Here is a 27,785-nt window from a genome sequence, read left to right on the forward strand (position 1 = left end):
CATTTTTTTTAGTTTTACAGGTTATATATGTAAACATTAAACTTTGGTCGAAAGCTAAAACTTAAATTTCAACACATGCCATCTCATTGAGCAGATTTACTACTACAACAATTAAACATACAACCATCCTTCTCGGGGATGTCACGGCCCCAATTTTCCTCTGTAGGATGTCGTGATGGAACCTAGTCTTAGGGACTAGGTAAGCCTAACACTTACTGAATTAATGGCAAACTCAACCAAAAACTATTAAACATGAACAAAAATTTTTCTATACAAAGCTTACAATCCCAAAACCGGTAGTACAAGTCATAAGCTCTACTGAGTTTACTAGAAGATCTCTATGTACAACTGTTCTGGAATAGAAATAAACAGTACAAAGTAAAATTTCAGAAGGTGACTCCGAGGCCTGCGAACGCAACAACAGGTATACCTTGAGTCTCCACAGCAATGCCCGATCGACTAGCTAATGATCAACAAACTCTGAGTACCTGGATCTGCACAAAAATGCGCAACAAGTGTAGCATGAGTACAGCACGGCTGTACCCAATAAGTATCAAGACTAACCTCGGTAGAGTGGTGACGAAGGACAGTCAATACACCTACTAGACTTAATAACCTGTACAAGTATAAATGTGAAACTAACAGGGAACAATATCAATCTAAAGTTAAGCATGATAACAATAATGAAACAATGCTAGTAATAGGAAACTAAAAGTATCAATTAGCAACGAGACACAACAGGTAATAACGTCGTGGAGTAAGCTGAATGCAGTTTAAGTCTGATGAAACTAAGAAAAACAAGTAACACTCAATAAGAGCAACCACTTTCTCACAAGATTTGTTGAAGGACTTTCCCGAGGTACTTCACCTTATAGTCACATTTTACGGGTCCCAACTCATGAACCCTAATCACTTGGTATTTCGTGCCCACATTACAATTCATAACTACACGGAAGACTCACGTGCCAAGGGAGTGACAATATCAAATATCCACACGGACAACTCACGTGCCAACAAAAATAATGATTTATGACCACACAGACAACTCACGTGCTAATAGAACAACTCTCACACAAAAGGCGGGTAAATGGAAGTACATGTAAATGGTCAATAGCATCACGATTCATCTTCTTAAACCGATATGGGTAATTAATTAGGTGTATGCTTGTGCAAGTGTTCTATCCCAATTCAAGTCAACAAGTAAGAGTAGAGACAATGAATGGAACATAAGAAACGATCACCACAAAATGTACAAGGTATAACTCACAGAAGGTAGGCACACCTCTACACAAATATCAACAATAACAATACCCCCAGGCCATAACAAGCTATCACAAATCATTTTCCGACATAGCCCACCTTGTCTCGCCACGTGCACAATAATAAAATAAATGCCCTTCTTGTCTCGCCACACGCGCATAATAATATTCCCACCTTGTCTCGCCACATGCGCAAATACACATATATAGCCCGCCTTGTTACGCCGCATGTATAAATATCAATAATAACAACAACACGGACAACTCACGTGCGAACACCCCGACAAAATCCTCTCAACAATACCACATGCGCCAAAACATAACAACATAATAAAATGAGTTTCACAATATGTGCCCATGTGCCACAACATTTCCTCAAAACAGTTTCAATACCACAGCTGCGCATACCCCTCGGCTCAACAACACTGAGTACAATAACAATAACAACAATGATAATACAAGAGTACGACAAGTAAATAAATACAAGAACTTCAAAACACAAAGAAACGGAAGAACGAGCTCACAAAGAAAGACACAACATGGAATAATGGTCTGAGCAAGAATAGCTCAACAAGGGATAGATAATGTGTAACAATGATTCCACAAAAGTACAATTTGATGATAAAAGAGATAGCATGAATCAATAACCTCAAATAAGAACATGTCAACAATAAACGAGATAACAAAACTTCAATCAAGGCTAAGCAATTACTGAAGAAATAATAATAACTTCAATTATTACGGAAGAAATAATAATAACTTTAATTAAGGTTAAGCAACTACGGAAAAGACAACAAGGCAATAAAAAAGCAACAACTTCAATTAAGGTGCATAAGGGTATAATTGGCAACAAGGGTAGAACATGAATTAATCAATTCCAAATAAGACGCGTAAGGGTGAATTTAGTAAATGGAGGATTTAACATGCTAAAAAACTTCACATCTAATGAACATAAGAACCTAAGAGCTCTAAACGGTCAAATTTCCACAAATAAATGGGAGTATGTACTCGTCACCTCGCATACACGGCACCTCACGTACAAGGCCTTCACATGATATAATTAGTATAAATGTCTCAAATCCTAAGGGGTAGTTTTCCCTAAACAAAGTTAGGCAAGATACTTACCTCAAAGAAGCTAGATCATTTCTCTAAAATGAACTTCTCGAGTGAAACACCCTCCGGACGGCTCAAAGCTAACCAAAATAACTTCAAATCATAAATAAAACTCATAGGAAATAATTTCGGATAATAAAGTTTTAAATCTTTAAGAAAAACTAAAAAGTCAACCCCCGGCTTGTACCTCGGAAACCGACAAAATTTATAAAATTCGGACACCCATTCCGATACGAGTTCAACCATACCAAAATTATGAATTTCCGATAGCGAATCGCGCTTCAAATCCTCATTTTATATTTTGAAAGATTTTTACAAAACTTCCCATTTTCTTCCATTCAATTCACTAATTTAATGATATAAATAAGCATGAAATCATGAAATATAATCAATTTCGGATATAGAACACTTACCCCAATCGAACACGTAAAGAACTCCTCAGATATCGCTCAAATCCGAGGTCTACAACTCAAAATATGTTAAATATGGTGAAACCCCCGGTTTTAGAAACCTCTCCAAACAAGTCGCATTTGATACCTGAGATTTATTAATTGCATTGCACACCTGAGACTTATAAATCGCATTTGACACCTATGATTTGCCTCTGTTCCCTCAAACACCAGAAAAGCATCAGTTTTTCCCTCACAAATCAAAGGTCGTTTGTACAATGCGGTACCCATTATGCCAAAAGAAATGACGCTGAAATATCAAATAATAGCGCGACACAATCCAAACCCATACCAAACTCACCCGAGCCCAATGGGACCCCAACCAAGTATATTAACAAGTCCCAAAACATGATACGAACTTGATCGAAGCCTCAAATTGCCTCTAACAACACTAGAATCACAAATCGCGCATCGATTCAAGCCTAAAAAACTTATAAACTTCCAAATTCTAAAACTAATACCGATTCATACCAAACAACTCCGATTGACTTCAAATTTTGCACACAAGTCATAAATGAAAGTAAGAACCAATTCCAACTTTCGGAACCGGGATCCGACTCCGATATCAATAAAGTCAACTTCGGTTAAACTTTCCAAAATCTTCCATTTTTTCCATCTTTCGCCAATTTATGCTGAAACTACCTACGGACCTCCAAATCAACATCCGGACATGCTCCTAAGACCAAAATTACCATACGGAGCTATTGGAACCATCAAAATATCATTTTGGAGTCGTCTACATAAAAGTCAAACTCTAATTAACTCTTACCGCTTAAGCTTCTATAATAAGATTCCTTCTTCCAAATCAATCCCGAATCATCCGAAATCCGAACTCGATCACGCACGCACATCATAATATATAATATGAAGTTGCTCGATACCTTAAGCTACCGAACATGATGCTAATCCTTAAAAATGACCGATCGGATCGTTACAAGAAACTCAAGGTAATTAAACACATAGGCACAAACCAGATCTGGACATAACAAATTCATGCCAATCTAAGGCAGTCACATCTTATTATTTCAAATAGGAAAGTACAAGAAATTTAAGGGATTTACCAAGATCAGCAATTAACAAGCAAAATAAACTGAAATTAGGATGGAGCTCAGCTACTAAAGATCAGCAAAAAAACAACTAACAGTCTTGAATAGCCCAGAAATCAATACTATTTTCTTGTGAAGAACTTATGTAGGAAAATGCAAAAATTAAAGGAATTTCTATAGTGTTTTATCTCTTAAACTCTTTTGAAAGATGGGTCTCCAGATATGCCTCTCCGAATGAAGAGGTTAGAATTATATATAATCTTTCTAGGACTTCCTTTACCCTCTTTCTTTTACCTATTTGCCCCTACCACTTCCTCTCCAAGTAACACTAAATCTCAACCGATCACAATCATTTTTTCCTCTTTCCTAACACCTTTTAATTGGTTATGAAAAGATTCTTTTGAGTGGCTTCCTAAAATTACCCTCTTAGTTCTAAAATTACCCTCTTAGTTCTAATTTTTTACCCTTTAACTTATTTCGATCCCCTTATAGTATCTTATTTTTTTACCTATTTTTTATTTTACTTTTAAAATTCACTCTGTCTGACTTATCGGAATGAGCTTGGGTCACATGGACCTAGCCAAACAGGCCTAGACTTGACTATGCCCCTCTTTTCAGGTCATAATATTTTCTTAGCTCCCTCTGGGACTGCTTGTCAACAAAGCAGACCCCCATTTATTTACTCAATACCAAATTCTAAGCGTTAAGTTAATACTCTAGACAAAAGTTCAAACTTAAATGAAGAACAATTAAACAAAATAACAACTATCACTCATATAGAAACAAAAGCAAAATAAAACAACCTAAACATGCAACTATTAGAATTAATTAGACATGCAAGTGAACTAATAAGGCACTAAGACTTAATTAATACATGCAAATTAAATAAAAAAAGTAAACACTAAAGGAAATAATAGAAAAAGAAGAAATGAACATAGAGATTATACCTTTAGGGCCTTACTTTCTAAAGGATGGGGATCCTGGCAAGCAGAGACTGATTGCACAGGGGCACCCACCTTGAAGTCTAGGGTTCAATAGGCACCGCAATACAAAGCGGTCACTGCGATACTGGATTTAGCAAAGAATTTCAGCCAGTAGAGAGTTATTTTATAATCATAGGTCTATACTCCAAAAGAACTATCTCGAGTTTCAGGAACCCTAATGGATCTACTTGGAATAAAGACTCAAGAGAGGCAAATGGATATAAGAACACGAGCAAAATGGGTTGGTATTGACGTTTGTTCATCAAAGGCTTTTCACCGGTGAGTACCCATCCACACCTAACCAATACATACTTCATTGTAAAAATTCGTTGAAGATCAACGAACAAGGGATGGGAAGAATCTTGGATCAAAGGTTTGGACTATCAAAAGCCATTGTTGTACAATCAATGGCTCGATTGTGTAAATTAGCCAGTGATACATATAACAATAGCTTTTGGAAGACAAATGGGAGGCTGTAGGAGTGGACTCGATTGAAGTCCATGAAACCCTAACCGGCAAGGGCCAATGGAAACTTGAGCAGCGGGCCTAAGCTTGAACTCTGACTAGTTGTTACAATTGACATTGGCTCCTGACAGCCAAAGTCCTATGTAACTCAGCCCACTAATTAGGTAGATGGAGAAAAATCACCTAGAGTTTCTTGACTCTACTGGGACATGAACACTATTCCCCCAAAAGTATAACTGAAATTTTTCCACTGATCTGGTTCTGCATTAGGGTAGGTTGTCTACATCACACCCCTTAGGGTGCGGTCCTTACCTGAACCCTACGTGAACGAGGGATACTTTGTGCACAGGCCTGCCCTTTATCTGGTTCTGCATTAGAGAAAAATATCCATATCCTGTTTAATAGGTAACTCCTACAATGCAATTCAATCTTCCTTGACCACAAGGACAAGAATGGAGGAAAGAAGACGATGCAGAAATAACTTATCCTTCCTTGCTGAATGAACAAAAGTTTCTTTTCAAAAGGGATGCAAAGATGTAAAGAATTGGATTCTATGCATAGGATATATAGCTAATCTCATTTACCGTTCCTTAGTAAAAAATAGTTAGAGGGAAGCATAAAGCTTACTTTGTTGTTAATTGTCGCAGTGACTTCATCTTGTATTCAGACAGGAAAACGAGGGCGATTGAAAAGCACCTATGTTTAATAGACAATAACTTACTAAGCTGTCAGAGTGTGATTCTCTATACTAGAATATAAGTACAGTGTTCGGACCCGGAACTTTCTTCCTGACAAATCTAATAATCATTTCATTTAAAATGCATTAAGATGGTTCCAAATGTTGAAATGTTAAGCATCGAGCTTCCAAAATGTATTGGAGTTAAATATTCTGGTTTACACAGCTTGTAAATTTTGGAAGTGAAGTATTCATAATATACTTTACTTTCACGGACACGACATTCTCATGTGATGGAAGCAAGAGCTTTTTGGCACTTCAGTATCTCAGAGTATAGTGCAATTGAAGCAAGAAAATCAAAACTATTAAGCAAAAGCAAGAAAGAATGACATTAGACAATTTGGACAGAAAGCTATACCATAGATCACAAAGTTTCTTCCCAACTGCTTTTTAAGCTCTGCTTGTGCATACGTCCAATCACTTGGGCATAGCTCTTTCACGCAGTACAGGTACATAAGGATCTTGACATTTTTGGTTGACCATTTCCCTTAGACTTGGTGCATTAATAGATCGGAATCTCCTATGACCAAAAGTTCTTTGATGTTCATGTCGACTGCCATTCTGATTCCAATGATGCACGCTTCGTATTCAGCCATATTATTGGTATAAGGGAATCTTATCTTTCCCGATGCTAGATAGTGTTGTACGGATTCTGAAATTAGGACTTCCCCAATTCCGACTCCTTTGAAGTTTGCTGCTCCATCGAAAAACATTCTCTGTCCAAGGTATGATTCTGCAATATCTTCTCCAGTAAATAATACTTTTTCATCAGGAAAATACGTGGGATTGAGAGGAAACAACTTTTAACCCCAAGGGTCTTTGGCCTATTAGTACTAACTTGCACCTATTTCAGGTCCGATAAGTAGTCCATAGGCCAAATCCTCTAAAGGTTTAAGCCTGAAAGAGATTTTAAGGTAGAAACATGGGGGTTTAAAAGTTTCATGCAGGTCAATGACCTCCATGAAAACACCTGAAACTCAGTCTATTAGTGTTGGATTCATACGATTTTGACCGCCAGATGAGTAGGAATCAGAAAAAGGCAGAAGGTTAGGATTTTGAAATTCCTAGATCTACTAATTATGGAGATGAAGTGGTTTTTAGGGAAAACTAGGCAAAGATTAGGAATAAGGAGGAGATGAGGAGTATCTGGTAATAATTTAGAATGGTATGGAGGTGGTCCGCCACCGTGAGGCAATTTTCGGCTGACGGTCAATGGTGGTCAAAGAGAGGTGGACGGTGGTTTGAGAGGCGGAGGCCATTTCTGCCCAGGAGAAGAGAGAGATAAGAGAGAGAGGGGCGGAAATTGGAAGATGAGATTTTTAGTCCCTCTTTTTTGTTTAAAAGGGGTCTTAGGTGGACGACGTAGTTTCGTTAGGCAACTATGACGTTTGGACGGGCTAGCAGGTGGGGAATCTGGATCAGGTATTTTTGTTGGTTGGGGCAGATATTTGGTGGCAACTGGACCACTAATCAATTGGTCCAATTCATTTTAAAATACAAAAGATGCCCTTTTTCTTTCTTTTATTTTATACAAATAGTCACTAAACAAATGAATTAAATTAGCCTCATTTTGCACTAATAGCCTATTCTCATTTAATTAATAATTAAAAATTCTAACTAATTCTAATAACTACTTAATTATGCAATTTAAATCCTAAATGCAATAACAAACATCTTTTTGTGATTTCCGGTGAATATTAATGCCACTAAATGAAACAAAAAAATGAAATAGTACAATCTTAAAATATAAACAAATGAACAAAACTTTTAAAAGTCCTACAAAGTTTAAAAATGAATAATAGACTAAATTTTGAGTCTTTAGGAACAAATTAGAGCAAAAATCACATGCTCACATCTACACATAACCACGATCCAACTTTGTGACAGTTCTTGATACCATGTTCATAAGACTAATATTCCAATGTGCGGTGATAACTCTCTTTTTATATCAATCTGATGCACTACCATCAACTTAACAGAACATGAGATATCAACTCAACATAGGTAAAATCCATCTTGATAATCAAATCGTCAAATACTAACAGAGGCATAGGGATCATCCCTTGTATATATACACAAATCCATTTCATAATCTTTAACATTAGATAAAAAAACTCAAGTAGTCATACTTTAATAAAAGGCATAACATAAGAATAACACGTACGGGTGTGTGTTCATAATATACGCGTGACTACGTCTAAGCAAGTGTAACAATGACTCCCAAGAATAGTTCATCATGCTCAAAATAAGGTACCATTAGCCTAATATTAGCTCTGTCATGGTTAATTGTGCTCACATATTCAATCAATTGAATAAAATATAGAATCAAGTAGAACACACAACCAAACAAGGCATAGATTAATCTAGAAACTACCCTGGGCATGAATACCCATGGCATATATATATATATATATATGCTCGTCACTTCATATATACATCACCCCCGCATGTAGCAAACATTATCAATTAATAGGAAAAACTTCCTCAACTAAAGTTAGGCAAGACACTTACCTCATCCGGCTAGTCCAAAACTCCAAAACCGTATTTTCTTGAGAAATCACCTTTAACCGGTTCGAATCTATCCAATCATCAATAATGGAAGTCAATCAATGTCATAGGAAGTAATCCTAGTCAATAAAGCCTCGATCTTGGTGGAACCCCGGGTGATAAAGAGTAAAAAATGCATGTTTTGAGTGTGTTTGTATATTAATTCTTGTGTGAGTTTGGGGAGTTCACACTACTTTTAAAGTAAAAATATACTCATTACGTGTTTCTTATATGTAGGAACAAACTTACATGGAAAATGATCAAATACGAGCAAAATTGGAGATAGAAAAGCTGAAGACAAAAATATCGGACAGCGAAGCGAGGTTCGCTTCGCCAGACCGGGACCGAAGCAGAAAAAATCAGCTTCTCCAATCCGAATTAGAAAAATTCAAATTTCCCCCAACTGAACCCTAAATCAAATAAATATGATAGTTAGCCACTTTTTTAAAGGAGAGAAGACTTTGGGGATGCAAGAACACACTTGGAAGCAGAGAAAATCCATAAGAGAGTTCGGAAACCGTGGAATTCATCTTGAGTTTTTCTTTTTCCCTTCTATTATTGATTTTTATGTATTCTTGAGAATTAATTGAGATTGCTACCATGACTATGCATGGCTAAACTCGTTTATTCTGTGGTTATGGTTTTACATGAATGTTGATATTCGGATATTGATTTGACAATTTAATTTATTATATTGGGTTGTTTATTCATATCCTGAGCCTAATTATTTTACTGCCTATCTAACAGTGAAAAGCAATATATGAATCTTGAGTTGAACTTGAAAGAGGTAATTCTTGATTGCAATAGGATTGAATAGAGCGCGGTCTTGAACCTAGTTATTGGGGAATTGATTTGCGAATACATATAGAAATATACCTATTTGCCATGCTTAGCCAATTGTGCAGGAGGAGATCATTAATGTGTTCTTTTTTATCTCTAATCGCATAGAAATATAGGGTTTAGAATAAATTTAATAGGCAAGTAGAAGTTGTCAAATTTCTACGAATATTATTATCCTTGCAGGTTAATAACCTCGATAAATTGATAAGTCGAGTTGATTGAAGAATTCAACAGGATTGTTATCCAACCATGACCTTAGAATATTTTTCTCACTGAATTCAACCTTTTTTACTAAGTGTGCTAGTTAATTAGTTTTTTTTTAATCGTAACTATAGTTAGTAGAATTAATCAAACAAAAATTACCTTGAAATTGTTCTTGACTCGATAAATTAGAATTTGCTTGATTTAGTTGATAATTAATCATAAGACCTCATGGAAATGATACTCTACTCACTCTTTATTACTTTATTGACCACGTATACATGTGTGCGATTTAACCCAACAATATTTTGGCGCCATTATCGGGGACTCAGAAATTAATTATTTCACTAGATCAAGCTTTTACTACCTATCAAGTCAAGTTTTAGTTATTCTTTTTGTGTTTTCTAGGTTTAGTATAGTTTATTATGTTGTTACTTGTGTTAGATGGCATCTTTTAATAAGAATTAGTCGAATATTGGTTATTCTTATTTTGGTGATCCTTGTATATATTGTGGAGGACCGCACTTGTGGCAAAATTATGACAATATTTCCGGGAACGAGTTGGGTGCACCATCTCAATCTTTTGCATCGAATATTTGTAATGTGTGCGGTGGTCAATGTAGCCATTGGGACGGTTGTCCTAATTCTTATTATCCTTCTACGAACTCATATTATGATTTTTCTAATAATATTTATGATTTGATAGGAGCATTAAAGTGGAGGATGTGGAACGCACTACTCGTATTATGGACATGGTGAGGCAAGTAATTGAGCAAAATGATGAAATTCAAAAAGACTGCCTTAGAAACCAAAGTACTGAAAGGATAGAATGGAAGAATTAATGGCCAATTTTAAAGAAGAACCTCAACTCGACGAAGAGAGTGAGTTCCTACAAGAGGTAAAAGTTGAAGAAGCAGATATAGTGAGCCAATCTTTGCTAGAGGAACAAGCTCAAGTAATGAAATTTTATGGGGTTCTACGTAATGATCTTTCAAATATGGCAGAACAACTAATAGAAGGAAAAACTAAGCTCAGGAAAGAGATAGACCAATTTAGCTCAGATATACATGACCTGCAGGCTCAATTGAATAAAAAGGTTGACACGTATGATGCCCTACAACCAATTGTTGTGGATAATAGCCATCTTGTAGAGCAAAAAGAGGAATTCCAATTATTCGACCAAAATATTATTAATGATGCCAAGATTGAGGAAGTGTGCAAAAGTGAGGATGTCAAAAGCGAAGCGATTCTAGAGTTGGAGCGCATTGGACCTCATTTTATACACTTTTCAACATTGTGTTTGGATGATACAAGAATTAATCCATCCGAGCCTATGGAGGAGTCTAGGAATGAGGAACAAAGTGCATACATTCTGAAATTTACGATACCAAAGAGATAAAATGATATTCCTCACTTAAAGGCCAAGAAGTGCAAAATGTGATATTATTTGCTTGGTTCTTTTGTATTCGTAGAACCACCCCAGGATCAAATCGCAAGCTTGAATCAGATTTGGGGATACAATTTATACCGTCAAGGTGGAGAAAAAAGTGGAGAAGTTGGTATAAGTCATGCCACGACTATAAATAAGGCGCTTATTGAAAGGCAACCCAACTCTGTTGTTTCTTTTATTTTTGTTGGGTTTTTTTCTTTTAGTTGTGTTGTTTTTGGTAGCGTTGTTTTTGTGTTTTTTTGTAGGAGTATCAGCATAGAATCAAAGTAGTAGGAGTGTGCAAAAGCGAGCAATTAGTTGGAACTAAGTGCGAGATACCCGCACAAAGGATCATGCTAGGAGAAGTCTGAGTATCCCATGAGTAGCTAATGCTTCGGCCTTTGGCCTACCAGAGAGTATCTTTTACCCTCTTGTTATTTATGGTATGCACTAATAGTTCACCTTCTTAAGTGTGGTGTGGGGTGTCAGACTTTGATTTTTGTAGCATGTGCTTATTTGCTAGTGATACATTTGTAATTGCATGATCACACTTATGGCCATTGTAATTGTATAATTGTAGTCATTTTTTTAGTAGCTTAATCCCGGGTTTTCTTTAAACCATGGTTCATTCCCGAGATGCCATTTTCTTGAACAGAATATTTTTAGGTAGATTGTTTTCAAACTTTGTGAAGATTTGTGGACTTTTCCCGATAATGGATTACCTAGACAGTTTTCTTGAGGTACTAAAGTCTAAAGAAAAATATAAAAATATTTTTTTTCTTTTTTTCTTTTTGAACTGATAATGGAATGGGAAGAATGTGAACGTCTATGCTATTGACATGTTTTATATCGAGGCTTAGGTTCGGAGCATACGAACTAAGTACTTTCGTCATTATCTTTATAATTACATGTCTTGATAATATGTGTGGCTTTCTTTTGACACTTGAGTTCATTTGCTAACTCCTGTGATTACTTCCTAATTGTTGGAATTGATATGATGACTATGCTTAGTTGTTTAACTTGGGAATCGGGCCTGAGCCTTCCGGAGTGAATCATGTGCATTGTGTGATGTGAGGTCTTGATTACATTCTGTGCTATCCTGTGTTAGTCTAGAACTTACATCGTGTGTTAGTCAAATCGAAATAACTAACCTTTATGAGTCTAGCAGATGATGTAGGTATTTCTTTGATTGTCCATTTAACTAGTATGCTACCATAAGAAAAATTATCCTTAGATAGCCCATTTGAGCCTATAAATATTTTTCTTGGCACCCAAATTACAAGTTGATTCCTTTTTTATTTTTAATTAGATTTTGTTGAACCTTTACCTCCAAAAGCACTTAAGTCGCTAGAAGAGTAAGGTGAGAGTTGAGGTAACTTTTGAGTAGAACCATTGAAAGGCCAAAAGGTGCATGTATGTTTTGAAAGATCATTAGCCGGGCAACCTAAATTGGGAGTATGTTGAAAAAAATATTAAAACAAATAATAGAAAATTCACCTCCTATTCCTCTCATCCAGGCTAGTGAATGCATAGTTATGCTTAAAGAGAAAGACCGAATTGTACATGGTTTCATGAAATTGCTTGGATTGGTCATGAAGAGCGTGTATTTGAAAGTTAAGTGTAGTGTATTAAAGTGCTTAGGAGGGTTAGTCACTATACTCAAATATATCATACCCATCCCTTAGCCTATATTACAACCTAAAAAGACCTAATTGATCCAGGACTTCGCAAGCTTAGATTAGTAGAGACATACACTACGAGCAAGCCTATGGTACGATCTCGGGATGCACATGAATTTATTTGAGAGAGTGAGCGAATTCTTATGATTTGTAAGTCCTTAAATTATACTTGAATGCATATTTAAGTGTGTAGACTAATTTCTATCCTTGATTTATGGTGAGGGCACATGATTTACAAAGGATTAGTAAAGTCCATGCACTTTGAGTTGGCACAAGAAGTGAGTTATAGTAGGGAATGTATTGGAGTCATCTTTTGAGGTTAGGATATTAGAAGAGTCGCATAAATATTTTAAATAGTCTTGGCATGAGTCTAATTTTGAAGAAAGATGTCAATGGTTCTTATGATAGATTCTAAGCGTTGATATAAACCATTGTCATTGAGGTGATGCTTAAGTATGTTTTGAAATGTGTTTCTTTCATATGCGCTTAATTTTAAGTTGCTCGAGGACGAGCAAGAGTTTAAATGTGGGGTGGTGATAAAGGTTAAAAAATGCATGTTTTGAGTGTGTTTGTGTATTAATTCTTATGTGAGTTGCGGGAGTTCACACTACTTTTAAAGTAAAAATATGCTCATTACGTATTTCTTATTTGTAGGAACGAAATTGCATGGAATAGGATCAAATAGGAGAAAAATTGGCAAAAGAAAAGCTGAAGACAGAAATCTAGGACAGCGAAGCGAGGTTCGCTTCGCTAGACCGGGACCGAAGCAGAAAAAATCAGCTTCTCCAATCCGAATTAGGAGAAGCAAAATTCACCCTAACTGAACCCTAAATCATATAAATATGATACTTAGCCACCTTTTGAAAGGGGAGAAGACTTTGTGGAGGCAAGAACACACTTGAAAACAGAGAGAAGCCATAACAGAGTTCGAAAATCGTGGAATTCATCTTGAGTTTTCCTTTTTCCCTTCTATTATTTATTTTTATGTATTCTTGGGAATTAATTGAGATTGCTACCATGACTATGCGTGGCTAAACTCGTTTGTTCTGGGGTTATGAATTTACATGAATGTTGATATTCCGAGATTGATTTGATAATTTAATTTATCATGTTGGGTTGTTTATTCATATCTCGAGCCTAATTATTTTACTGCCCAGCTAACAGTGAAATACTATATAAGAATCTTGAGTTGAACTTGAAAGAGGTAATTCTTAATTGCAATATGATTTAATAGAGCGCGATCTTGAACCAAGTCATTGGGAATTGACTTTGCGAATACAGATAGAGTTATACCTATTTGTCGTGCTTAGCCAATTGTGCAAAAGATTATTAATGCGTTCTTTTTATCTCTAATCTCATAGAAATATAGGGTTTAGAATAAATTAAATAGGCGAGTAGAAGTTGTCAAATTTCTAAGAGTATTATTGTCCTTGCAGGTTAATAATCCCGATAAATTGATAAGTCGAGTTGATTGAAGAATTCTACAGGATTGTTATCCAACCATGACCCCGGAATATTATTCTCACTGAATTCAACCTTTCGTGCTAAGTGTGCTAATTAATTAGTTCTTCTTTTAATCGTAGCTTTAGTTATTAGAATTAATCAAACAAAAATCACCTTGAAATTGTTCTTTACTCGATAAATTAGAATTTGCTTGATTTAGTTGATAATTGATCACAAGTTCTCGTGGTAATGATACTCTACTCACTCTTTATTACTTGATTGACCGCGTATACTTGCGTGTGCGATATAGGGCAACAAATTCCTCAAAAGTCAATCCCAAGCTCGCATACATGAAACCCGGAACCAATACTAAAATCCGATTACCCATAACCCGTCGAGTCCAAATATATGATTATATTCCAAAATCAAGTCCAAAGTGCTACTCAAATCCTCAAAATACAATTTCTCAAAGTATACGCAAAACCCCAAATTTCATCTCAAAATTCTATATTTTGGATGTTAAGGATTCATATAGATTCTTGAAATGATACCAAATATGGGTAGAGATCACTTACCCGAAGTCTTGTATGAAAATCTCCATGAGAAATCGCCCTCTCTAAACTTAGGGTTCAAAATATTAGAAATTAGCTCAAAATCCCGAAATACACAACTAAAATCCAGCTACAGATGTCGCATTTGCGACCAGAGGCTCGGAAAAGTGACTTCAGGCTCGCAAATGCGAACCCCTTCTGACCCAGAAAATGTTGCAAATGTGACTAAACATTTTTCAAATGCGAAGTCCCCTAGCTGCCAGTCACAAAAGCGACCCACACCATCGCAAAAGCAAACAAAATCTGGGAAGCCCACAATCGCAGATGCGACTCACACACTCGCAAATGCGAGACCCTCCCTGGTCGACCAGGTCGCAAAAGCGACAACATCCTCGCATATGCGATAGTCGTTGTGACCCCCTAATCGCAAATGCAAAGAACCAGAACCAAAAATACAAAAACCATACAAAATTATTCGAAATCCCTGAATCACACCGGGGGATTCCGAGACCCTGTCTAAATATACCAACAAGTCCAAATATATCTTCTAAACTTATCCAAAGACTCGAAACACCACAAATAACATCAAAACCAAGAATTGAAGATCAAATCATTCTCGTAACTTTTAAACCTTCAAGCATATGCCAAACACATCTGAATCACAATTAAGCATTCCGGATCATAACCAAACTTTGCACACAAGTTCCAATCAACAAAACAAACCTATAAAAGGTCTCAAAACCATAATAGGAACCTGATAACACTGAAGTCAATTCTTAGTCATACGTATGAACTCTCCAAATTTTTAAATTACCAACTTTCGACAAATAGATCCAAAACCTTCTGGAACATCCAAATTCAGATCCAAACATACATCCAAGTCAAAAAGTACCACATGAACCTATTGGAATCATCAAATCATCAATTCGAGATCATTTACTCTAAAGTCAAACCTTCGTTAGTAATTCCAACTTAAGGCTTCCAAATAAAACATCACTATATCAAATCCATCCCAAACCACCCAAAAATTAAAACCAACCATGCACAGAAGTAATAATACACCGTATAAAGCCAGTCAAAGTCTCAAATCACATAACGAAATGCTAAAAAAAGAACTCAAAATGACCTGTCGAGTCATTACAAAAGTTGTCATGATCCTAAACTCCCTCCGCAAGATGTCGTGATGGTATCTAGTTTCTAAGACTAGGTAAGCCGGTTATTATAATAATTAAGCCAATTATTAAAAATGATAAATTGAAATAGAGTTTAATATGAATAACGAAACAAAAGCGAAATAAGCCTATGCAGCAATAATCATAACAACCTCCCAAGACTGGCAATACAGAGTCAAGAACTCTAGCTAGATACATAGAAAGATCTCAAAGATCGAGATACAATATTGTTCAAATACAAGATGTCAATATAATGAAAGAAAAGGACTCCAAGGGTCTGCGACGACCAAGCAGTTCTACCTTGAATCTTCATGATCAACAAGCTAACTCTGCCCAAGTCTGATATCTCTAATACCTATATCTGCACAAAAATATGCAGAAGTGTAGTATGAGTACACCACGGTCGGTATCCAGTAATTATCAAGACTAACTTTAGTGGAGTAGTGACGAAGTACAAGTCAGCAAACCTTACTAGACAAAATAACTTGTGCAATATAGAAGTATAAAGCTAATAATGGAAAGCAGGAATCAGTAAATGGTAACAAGAATCAACATGTGATGTAAACAGTAAGGCAATTGGAGTACCATGAAAGTACCGTTGAAACCAAATAAGGAACGTAATGAGAACCAATAAATCAAGCCGTTCTAACACAAGTTTCACAACGAAATCACCTCGCGATACATCATCTCATAGTCACAAGTCACGAGTCTCAACCTACCATCATGTACTCACGGCACCTCGTGCCATATCTCGAATCACAATTGCACGGATAACTCACGTGCCAATATCTCAATCCGCCCGGCAAGATCACAGGCTCACAATCACAATCCACCCGGCATGGTCACAGGCTCACAATCACAATCCGCCCGACATGGTCACAGGATCAATAGCAATATGAAAGCGGACAATACAAGAACATATGGGCATGATCAATAAATGTCAAGTTTTTATACTCATGAGCTAGTATAGGTGACATGCTACGGTGTATGCTTGTGCGAGTGTACTACTGCAGCCCAGTCAATAAGTAATATTAAACACATCGAGTACTCATCGAAACGACACAAGTCATGTAAGGTGTATGGCATACACAAGGAAAAGCACACCATCACACAAAAATTACTAACACAATGAACACAAGACGTCACACATCATCCATGACATTGCCACCCTTATCTCCTCGGTAGCCACCAGTATCACTCTGCCTTGACAATATCATTAGCCACCATTATTACTCCGCTCGAACAATAACACAATTGGCACCCTTATCTCTCTGTACATTCAACAACAGTGGGATGCCATCCTTATGCCTCACATAACAACAATGGTGAAATGCCACCCTTATACTCCGGATAACAATAACGGTGAAATACCACCCTTATATTCTGCATAGAAACAACTAAACCACACAACAATTCACAATGCTAACATCACAACAACATGACGTATCAAGTCGTAACACAAGTTCCCATAGGCCACAACCTTTCCAAAGATCCAACAATATCAATATTTCTACAACAAATAGCCCACGGCTTAACACAATATGTATAACATCTCAATAATAACAAAATGAATGGGAGAGTAACTCACGAGGAACAACACCCCCTTTAAACACAACTTTAATTTAAAATAGACTAATGACTTTCGATAACCTCAATTCCAATTAATTATTTAAGGATAAATCTCGATAGTGAAAGTATTTCCATGAAATGGTAAACTTCAGATTCTAGTGTATGAATTAGGCTAACAATGAAAGAGATGACACAAACTAGTACTGCGTCTAAATTCATGAGAATAACCCGACAACAAAGGGATATCACGTAACAATAATTTTAACTAAGAGTAACTCAACAATAAAGAAAATCACATAATGGTAAAAGTGGTAACGACTTCAAATAAAGCATATAAGATAAAACTCGACAAGTAAAGAATGTGACATGTAACGACAACTTCAAATAAATCATGTGATAGTAAACATGATGAATAAAATATATAACGGGTGCTAACAATTCCAAATAGGTACAGGAATGAAGCCTAAGAGTCTAAACCGGTCAATTTCCACATATAAGCCCGAGTACGTACTCGTCACCTCGCGTACATGACTTTCACATAACACAAATAACACCAACGACTCAAATCCTAAGGGGTAGTTTCCCTCCCCTCCCCTAAGGGGTAGTTTCTCTCACACAAAGTTAGGCAAGATACTTACCTCAAAGAAGCTAAACCAATAATCTAAAATGACCTTCTCGTGTGAAACAACCTCCAGACAACTCAAATTTAGCCAAAATAACTTAATATCTTAAATAAAAATCATAGGAAACAATTCCGGATAATAAAGCTTTGATCTTTAATTAATACTAAAAAGTCAACCCCGGACCCGCACCTCGGAACCCGACAAAATTTATAAAATCTGTAAACCCATTCCGATACGAGTCCAACCACACCAAAATAATCCAATTCCAACATCAAATCGGCCTTCAAATCCTCATTTTACATTTTTGAAACAATTTACGAAAATTCCCATTTTCCTCTCATTCAATTCACTATTTTAATGATAAAATTAATTATAGAATCATGAAATATAATCAATTCCGGATAAAGAACACTTACCCTAATCCAACACGTGAAGAACCCCTCCAAAATCGTCCAAAACCGATGTCTACAACATTTGATATGATAAAATAGGCAAACCCTCGAGTTATAACCATTCTCCTAGCACTTCCGCTTTTGCGGACTCAAAGTTGCATATGTGAAGCTGCAACTACAGAATCTTCATCGCAAATGCGCAAATGGCAACAATCCTATATGGCCGCACCTGCGCCCAAGACACTGCATCTGTGAACCAAAAAGTGCACTTGCGCAATTGCTTTTGCAACAAATACTTCACATCTGCGAAGACTTCCAACCCAGTTCATATCCGCACCTGCGCGTACTAACTCGCACCTACGTAGCCGCAACTGCGAAAATGACATTGTAGATGCGCAAAACCCCAACTCCCAGCCATCTCTCTTCTGCGCCCCTTCTCCTCCGCACCTGCGATTGATACACCTGCACCCAGTGGTCTGCAGGTGCGACCACACCAGATCCTGCCCAACCCAACTCCACTCCACATGATCCAAATGATCTAAAACCCGTTTGAAACACACCCGGGGCCCCAGGGACCCCGTCCGAACATACCAACAAGTTATATAACATAACACGGACCTGCTCGAGGCCCCAAATCACATCAAACAACATCAAAATCTCGAATCGCACTACAAATCAAACTTAATGATCTTATAAACTTTCAACTTCTACAACTCACGCTGAATCATATCAAATCAACCCGGAATGATGTAAAATTTTGCATACAAGCTCCAAATGGCACCATGAAGCTATACCAACAGCTGGAATCGAAATTTGAACCCGATATCAACAAAGTCAACTCATGGTCAAACCTCTCAACCTTCCAAACCATCAACTTTCCAATTTTCGCCAAAATGTATCAAATCAACCTACGGACCTCCAAATCCAAATTCGGACACACGCCTAAGTCCAATATTACCATACAGAGCTATTGGAATCATCAAACCACCATTCCAGAGTCGTCTACACAAAAGTCAAACTCTGGTCAACTTTTTTCACTTAAGCTTCTAAAACAAGAATTGTTTTTCCAAATCAATCCCGAATCATCCGAAAAATTGAACTCGACCGCACGCAAGTCATAATACATAATACGAAGTTGCTAGATACCTTAAGCCACCGAATGGGATGCTAATTCTCAAAACGACTGGCCAGGTCATTTCATTCTTCCCCTCTTAAACAAACGTTTGTCATCGAACGTTCCAAGAACTATTCCGAAGTCATCAAATCGCTGAATGTACTCACTATACATATATTTGTGAGTGATCCCACGTCACCCCAATCCACATATGCCCAAAAATACCATCTCAACTGAAAATTATTCCTTGTACCGGCACTGATAAACCTTAGGACCAAAATATTTACCATACGATCATTTCTCAAAGACCCGACTCCCACTCTCACACACGGTATCAACCTAAACCAACTGCAACAACTCCTGCATATACCCACAAGGTAAAACCACACTATGTAACACATCACACATATGCACATAACAACATCTCTGACCATCATAGTTGCCCATAATCAAATCTAGCACCGGCAATTAACCTCATATAAGCTAGAATCTTGTTCCAAACTTTCACAACACTGACAACGATGCAAGGATCATGGAGATCCCATAACCAATCACTTAAATCAACAAGTCACATCTAATGCCACCTGGGCACACACCTCGCAAGCTAAAACCTAATAAGCATAACGGGAATATGGACTTAATATGCAAAGAGAAACACATGAGAGAACTATCAAACAAGCCCGACAAGCATAACTCCCTATCAGTATCATACTACGAATCAATTCCACAAAGGAGAATCAAAACATATGAACTAATCATAAGGATCTCATCCTAATATTACTCCACTGCGGCACATAGCCGGGTTCAAACATATTAAACCACATGAAAATGCGAGGATCCCATCCTCATCTCTGAATCACAAGTATAATACACATCATACCAATCAAAACCTTTCACTAGTTCAATTCCGCGAAACAAAATCACAACACGTAATGAACTTCCCATACCGGTAGAGCATCTAAATTACAAATCGTAACCAAACCATCCAAAAATCACATCGAAACTTACCGTAATGAGTAACAGAAAGTCACTTCTAGTCTCATAGCTCTCAATAGTGAACAAAACAAAACGATAGACACGGGGGTAAACACATAAGCACAGTACAAAATTACAAAATTCACCCATATGTGAAGCAAGATAGGAGGACTCACCCCGATAAACAGAACCAAATCAAAATAAGAATGATGCTCCTCTATAACAAATCGAAACAATACCTGTAACAATGCTATCCAATGCAACAGTCTTAGCCCTACTATAGAAAGCATATCAATGGGTCGGGCCTCCCCCTCTAGGGCACCCTTTACCCTCTTGTCCTCCACCCCTAACTGGATGCGCAAGTGGAGTAGCAACTGGAATGGGGCCCGTAGACTGAGTGCTCTAATTAAATATGCCCCTCCCGAGTCTAGGAAAATCTCTAATGATGTGCCTAATATCACCACACTCATAACAACCCCCCTACGGGCATGACTGCTCGTATTGAGTCTGTGACTGATAACTGGAATAACCGTTGTAGGAACCCTGTGCCAGTGGTGCACTAAAAGATAACTGCCCCATATGAGTACCCTGACTAACTGGAGCACCACGAGTAGTCTGAAGTTCAGACCAGACTGGCTAACTGCCTGAGCCTCCGCCATGATGGGTCATAGCTGAAGAGTAGAATCCCTTGAACCCTCCAGAACCTCGAGACCTCTTGATCTCCTGATCCACCCTCTCCTCACCCTGAATACACTCTAACATCCTGGCAATATCCACCACCTGCTGAAATGGAGTATCAATCTGCAACTATCGAGCCATGTAGAATCTATGATCATAACTAAGCCCCTCAATGAATATGCGGACTCGCTCTCTGACTTTAGGAACCAAAGTAGGTGCATGACGGGATAACTCATTGAACCTGATGACATACTCTGACACCGTCATGGTGCCCTGATGTAGCTGCTCAAACTCTATATGCCATGCATCTCGGAGGGTCTGGGGAACAAACTCCCTCAAGAACATCTCTAAAAACTGAGCCCAAGTGGGTGGTGCTGCATCGGCTAGTCTACCCTCCTCATAAACCTGCCACCACTAATATGCTGCTCCCCACAGCTGAAATGTAGTAAAATCAACTCGGCTTACCTCTACAATCCCATGTTGCAGAGAATATGGTGATACTTCTATAGAAAACTATGTGCATCCTCGGTAATTGTGCCACTAAAAGTAGGTAGACTATACCTCTTAAACCTCTCAAGCCTCTTCTGCTCCTCCTCTGAGGCCCTTGGCTTGACCTCGGGCTGAATCGGAATAATAGGATATACTGGCACCACACCCGAACCTGACCAATGTGAGCCCGTTACTCTGGAGTATGGGCAGTGGGAGTCTGAGCTCATCCCCCAATCTACAAAGTAGCTGATGCAACGGTGATCAATTCCGCCAGATCCAATGTACCAAACATGCTCAGGAACTGCGCTAAAGTCTCTCAAAGTTCGGGGGTAACAACAGGCGCCTCCGGTGCCTACCCCCTAACCGGAGCTACTGGCGGCTCCTCAACTGTTGCTCTAACAGGTGCTCTCGCTGTGGCGCGTGCCCCTCCTCGGCCTCTACCTCGGCCCTGGCCTCTCGCGGCTCTAGCAGGGGGCCCGGGTGTCTGCTCAGCCAATCCGGTAGCACGTGTCATCACCATCTGTGAGAGAATAAAGATACAAAGGCTGAAACTTCGAAATCAACAAATCCGCATGACAGGAATGAAGAAGCGGAATTTTCCTAATAGTTCTGTAGCCTCTCAAAGATAAGTACAGACGTCTCCGTACTGATCCGCAAGACTCTACTAACTTGCTTGTGACTCGTAGAACCTATAAACCTAGAGCTCTGATACTAACTTATCACGACCCCAAACTCTCTCCGTAGGATGTCGTGATGGAACCTAATCTCTAAGACTAGGTTAGCTGATTATTATAACAATTAAGCCGGTTATTAACAATGATAAATTGAAATAGAGTTTAATATAAATACCGAAACAAAAGCAGAATAAGCCTATACGGAAATAATCATAACAACCTCCCAAAACTAGAAATACAGAGTCACGAACTTTAGTTAGATACATGGAAAGATCTCAAAGATCGAGATACAATATTGTTCAAATACAAGCTGATAGTACAATGAAAGGAAAGGACTCCAAGGGCCTGCGACGACCAAACAACTCTACCTTGAATCCTCGCAATCAACAAGCTAACTTTGCCCGATTCTGATATCTCCAATACCTATATCTGCACAAAAATATGCAGAAGTGTGGTATGAGTACACCACGGTCGATACCCAGTAAGTATCAAGACTAACCTCGGTGGAGTAGTGACGAGGTACAAGTCAAGACACTCACTAGACAAAATAACTTGTGCAGTATAGAAGTATAAAGCTAATAATGGAAAGCAGGAATCAGTAAATGGCAAGAAGAATCAACATGTGATGTAAACAGTAAGGCAATAGAAATACCATGAAAGTACCGTTGAAACCAAATAAGGAACACAATGAGAACCAATAAATCAAGATGTTCTAACACAAGTTTCACAAAGAAATCACCCCGCGACACATCATCTCATAGTCACAAGTCACGGGTCTCAACCCAACATCATGTACTCACGGCACCTCGTGCCACATATCGAATCACAACCGCATGGATAACTCACGTGCCAATATCTCAATCCGCCTGGCGAGATCACTGGCTCACAATCACAATCCGCTCGGTATGGCCACAGGCTCATAATCACAATCCGTCCAGCATGGTCACAAGCTCAATAGCAACATGAAAATGGATAATACAAGAACACATGGGCATGATCAATAAATGTCAAGTTTTTATACTCATGAGCTAGTATAAGTGACATGTTACGGTGTATGCTTGTACGAATGTACTACTGCAGCCCAGTCAACAAGTAATATTAAACACATCGAGTACTCATCGAAACAACATAACAAGTCACGTAAGGTATATGAAATACACAAGGAAAAGCACACCATCACACGAAAATCACCAACACAATGACACCAAGCTGTCACACAGCATCCCTGACATTGCCACCCTTATCTCTCCGGTATCCACCCGTATCACTCTGCCCTGACAACATCATTAGTCACCCTTATCTCTCCGATATCCACCCGTATCACTCCGTATAATAGCCACCCTTATCACTCTACTCGGACAATAACATAATAGCCACTCTTATCTCTCCGTACATTTAACAACAGTAGGATCCCACCCTTATGCCCCACATAACAACAATGGTGAAATGCCACCCTTATACTCCGCATAGCAACAACCAAACCACACAACAATTCACAATGCTAACATCCCAACAACACGGCGTATCAACTCGTAACACAAGTTCCCATAGACCATATCCTTTACAAAGATCCAACAATATCAATATTTCCACAACAAATAGCCCACGACCCAACACAATGTGTATAAAATCTCAATAACAAAAAAATGAACGGGAAAGTAACTCACGAGGAACAACACCTCCTTTAAACACAACTTCAATTTAAAATAGATTAATGACTTTCGATAACCTCAATTCCAATTAGTTATTTAAGGATAAATCTCGGTAGTGAAAGTATTTCCATGAAATGGTAAACTTCAGATTCTAGTGTATGAATTTGGCTAACTATGAAAGAGATGGAACAAACTAGTACTACGTCTAAACGCATGAGAATAACCTGGCAACAAAGGTATGCCATGTAACAATGATTTCAACTAATAGTAACTCAACAATAGAGGAAATCACATAATTAAAAAAATGGTAACGACTTCAAATACATCATACAAGAGCAAACTCGATAAGTAAAGAATGTGACATGTAACGACAACTTCAAATAAATTATGTGATAGTAAACATGACGAATTAAAGATATAACGGGTGCTAACAATTCGAAATAGGTACAGGAATAAAGCCTAAGAGTCTAAATCGGTCAATTTTCACATATAAGCTCGAGTACGTACTCGTCACCTCGCGTACACGACTTTCTGTAATGACCCGACTTGTCATTTTAAGAATTAATGCCCCGTTCAGTGACTTAAGGTCGCGAGCAACTTTGTAATATATATTATGACTTGCGTGTATGGTCGAATTTGGTTTTTGGAAGGTTCAGAATTTAATTGGAAGAACAATCATTAATGTTTGAAGCTTAAATGAAAAGAGTTGACCGGAGTTTGACTTTTGAGAAAAAGACTCCGGAATAGGATTTTGATAATGTCAATAGCTTCGTATGGTGATTTGGGACTTAGGCATATGTCCGGATGTTGATTTGGAGGTCGTTTCGACGTAAATTGGCGAAAGTTGGAAAATAAAATTTGGAAGTTTGACCGGGAGTTGGCTTTATCGATATCGGGGTCGGAATCCGATTCCGGAAGTTGGAATAGGTATGTAATGTCATTTATTACTTGCGTGAAAATATTTATGTCAATCGGAGTTATTTTAATATAAATCGGCATCGATTTCGGAATTTGGAAGTTCATAGTTCATAGACTTGAATTTGGGTTGCGATTCGTAGGATCAAGGTAGTTTTGATGTTGTTATGTGTGATTTGAGGCCTTGAGTAGGTCCGTATTATGTTATGAGACTTGTTGATATATTCGAACAGGGCACCGAGTGGCTCGGGTGAGTTTTGGGGTGGTTTCGGACCACTTCTAGGCTTTTGAAACTGTTTCTAACTGGTGTCGGAAGTGTGCTATGCGATCGCGGAGGTCTGGGATGCGATCGCGAAGAGTAAAGTGTAATCCAAGCCTTGTGAATTGCGATCGCGGAAGGAAGGGCCGCGATCGCGTAGAAGAAAATTCTGCTGCAGTGACCCAACTTTAGAAGCTTATATCTTGCAATCTATAAGGAATTTGGAGATGATCCAAAAATGTAAATTGTAGCCTTTGTGTCTAGTTTTCATAAAATCAAACATTTTGGCATTTGAAGTTGTGTACAAAAGGTTATGGTTGATATACTATAGTCTATCTGGGAAGAGTTTGGAAATCGCGAAGAAGAAATTTCTGCTGCACATGGCTGACTTTGGAAGCTTATATCTTGCAATCTATAAAATAATTGGGAGATGATCAAAACATGAAAGTTGTAGCCCTTGATATTAATTTTCAAAAAGTTAAACCATTTGTTATTTGGAGTTCTGTACAGAACATTATGGCTATTATACTACATGTTATCTGAGAAGAGTTTGGGAAGAGTCAATAGATTTTGTTCATCGCGATCGCGGGATAATGGCCGCGATCACATAGAGTAAAATTGTTCTGGAAAACTTTTGTGCTTCGCGGTCTCAAAGAATTTTCCGCGATCGCGAAGGGTAAATCCCTAGACAAAACATATATTCGGGGGTTTGGTCATTTTCTTCATTTTTGGATTTTTGGAGCTCGGTTTTGGGCGATTCTTGAGGGATCTTTCACAAGCTTGATTGGGGTAAGTATTCTATATCCGAAAGTGATTATATTTCATGATTCTATGGTTATTTTTATCAATTATTAGTGAATCAAATGGAAGAAATTGGGATTTTTACAAAATCTTTCAAAAACGGAAATTTAAGATTTGGATGTCGATTCGCTATCGGAATTTGGTAAAATTGGTATGGTTGAACTCGTATAGGAATGGGTGTTCGGATTTCGTAAAAATTCTATCGGGTTCCGAGAGGCGGGACCCGCGTTTACCTTTGGTTGACTTTTTAATATAAAATTTTAAGTCAATGTTTTATTATCCAGAATTATTTTCGATGGACTTTAATGAAGTTATACAATTAATTTGGATAGACTTGAGCTGTCTAGAGGTCAATTCAAGCAAGAAGGCGATTTTGGAATATTAGCCTAACTTCAAAAAGGAAAGTATCTTGCCTAACCTTGAGTGGGGGAATTACCCCTTAGGCATTGAGTCTTATGTGGAAATTGTGTGATTGAAAGCCGTGTATGCGAGGTGACGAGTACGTACTCGGGCTTATATGTGCAAATTTTATTAGTTTAAAGTCTTAGGCATTTTTATGTATTAATTGGATAATTTTTGGCATTTATTAAATTCTCTATTTGCCATGCCTCAAATCCTTATTTGTCGAATTTGTTTTTATATGATAATTTGGTGTGATTGTCACTTGACTTTTATGTGGATTCTTGTCACGACCCGAAATTTCCCACCGACGGGACCGTGATGGCGCCTAACATTTCACTTGCTAGGCAAGCCAACGTTAGAGAATCATTAAATCAATTCCTTTTTCCCATTCAGTAATTAATAATAATTAACTAAGATGAAATATAATAAGTGCGGAATATCATAAAACTGTATTAATTACTACCACCCGGATCTGGAGTAACAATTCACGAGCATTCTAGAATTTACTACAAGTAATAGTCTGAAAGAATACAACTGTCTGAATGAAAGAAAATAGTAGGACATAAAAGATAGACGGGGACTTCAAAGTTTGTGAACGCCGACAGATCTACCTTGAGTCTCCGGACAGCGGACCAATAGCAAAATCTCAATCAACCTGAGCCGGTATCAAAATCCACACAGAAAGTGCAGAGTGTAGTATCAGTACAACCGACCCCATGTACTGGTAAGTGTCAAGCCTAACCTCGACGAAGTAGTGACGAGGCTAAGGCAAGGCACCTACAAATCAACCTGTACAATTCAACAGTGTATATACAAATAACAAAAATGAAGAACTAAATAGGAAATGTCGGGAGGGGAACATACTGAGGGGAATACAAGATAAAGAACTACAACAGAATGATCACCGGAGCAGTCAATATACCATGAATCAACAGGAATGGTGAATACAATAAAGAAAAATGCACGGTATCACCATTCGTGCTTTTACTCTCAATCTCACCATAAGATTAATAGAAACGGCACGACATCACCCTTCGTGCTTTTACTCTCATATCATGGCACGGCATCACCTTCGTGCATTAACAATCACAATATGGAACGGCATCACCCTTCGTGCATTAACACTCACAATATGGCACGGCATCACCCTTCGTGCATTAACACTCTCCCTTACTATAATGCAATGCATAAATAACAACAGGGAGATAGAATAACAAGTACAAACCTTACTTCAATATTTGGTTCCATAATATCAATCTCAACTTTAAAATAAAAACTCAATTATCACTAAAAAAATCCGTAAACATGATGAGAACGATAAATTGAACA

At 37.8% G+C, this 27,785-nt stretch overlaps 1 long non-coding RNA gene across 1 annotated transcript; it reads right to left on the minus strand.

Annotated features, from left to right (window-relative positions):
• Positions 1–246: 246 nt before the first annotated feature.
• Positions 247–7,372, minus strand: LOC138899402 (uncharacterized). Its single transcript, XR_011410935.1, has 2 exons — positions 6,410–7,372; positions 247–494 (listed from the first exon to the last, which is right to left on the minus strand). It is a non-coding gene; the product is annotated as an uncharacterized lncRNA (long non-coding RNA).
• Positions 7,373–27,785: the final 20,413 nt, after the last annotated feature.

This window comes from Nicotiana tomentosiformis, chromosome 9 (genome assembly GCF_000390325.3).
Source record: "Nicotiana tomentosiformis chromosome 9, ASM39032v3, whole genome shotgun sequence".
NCBI classification, from domain to species: Eukaryota; Viridiplantae; Streptophyta; class Magnoliopsida; order Solanales; family Solanaceae; genus Nicotiana; species Nicotiana tomentosiformis.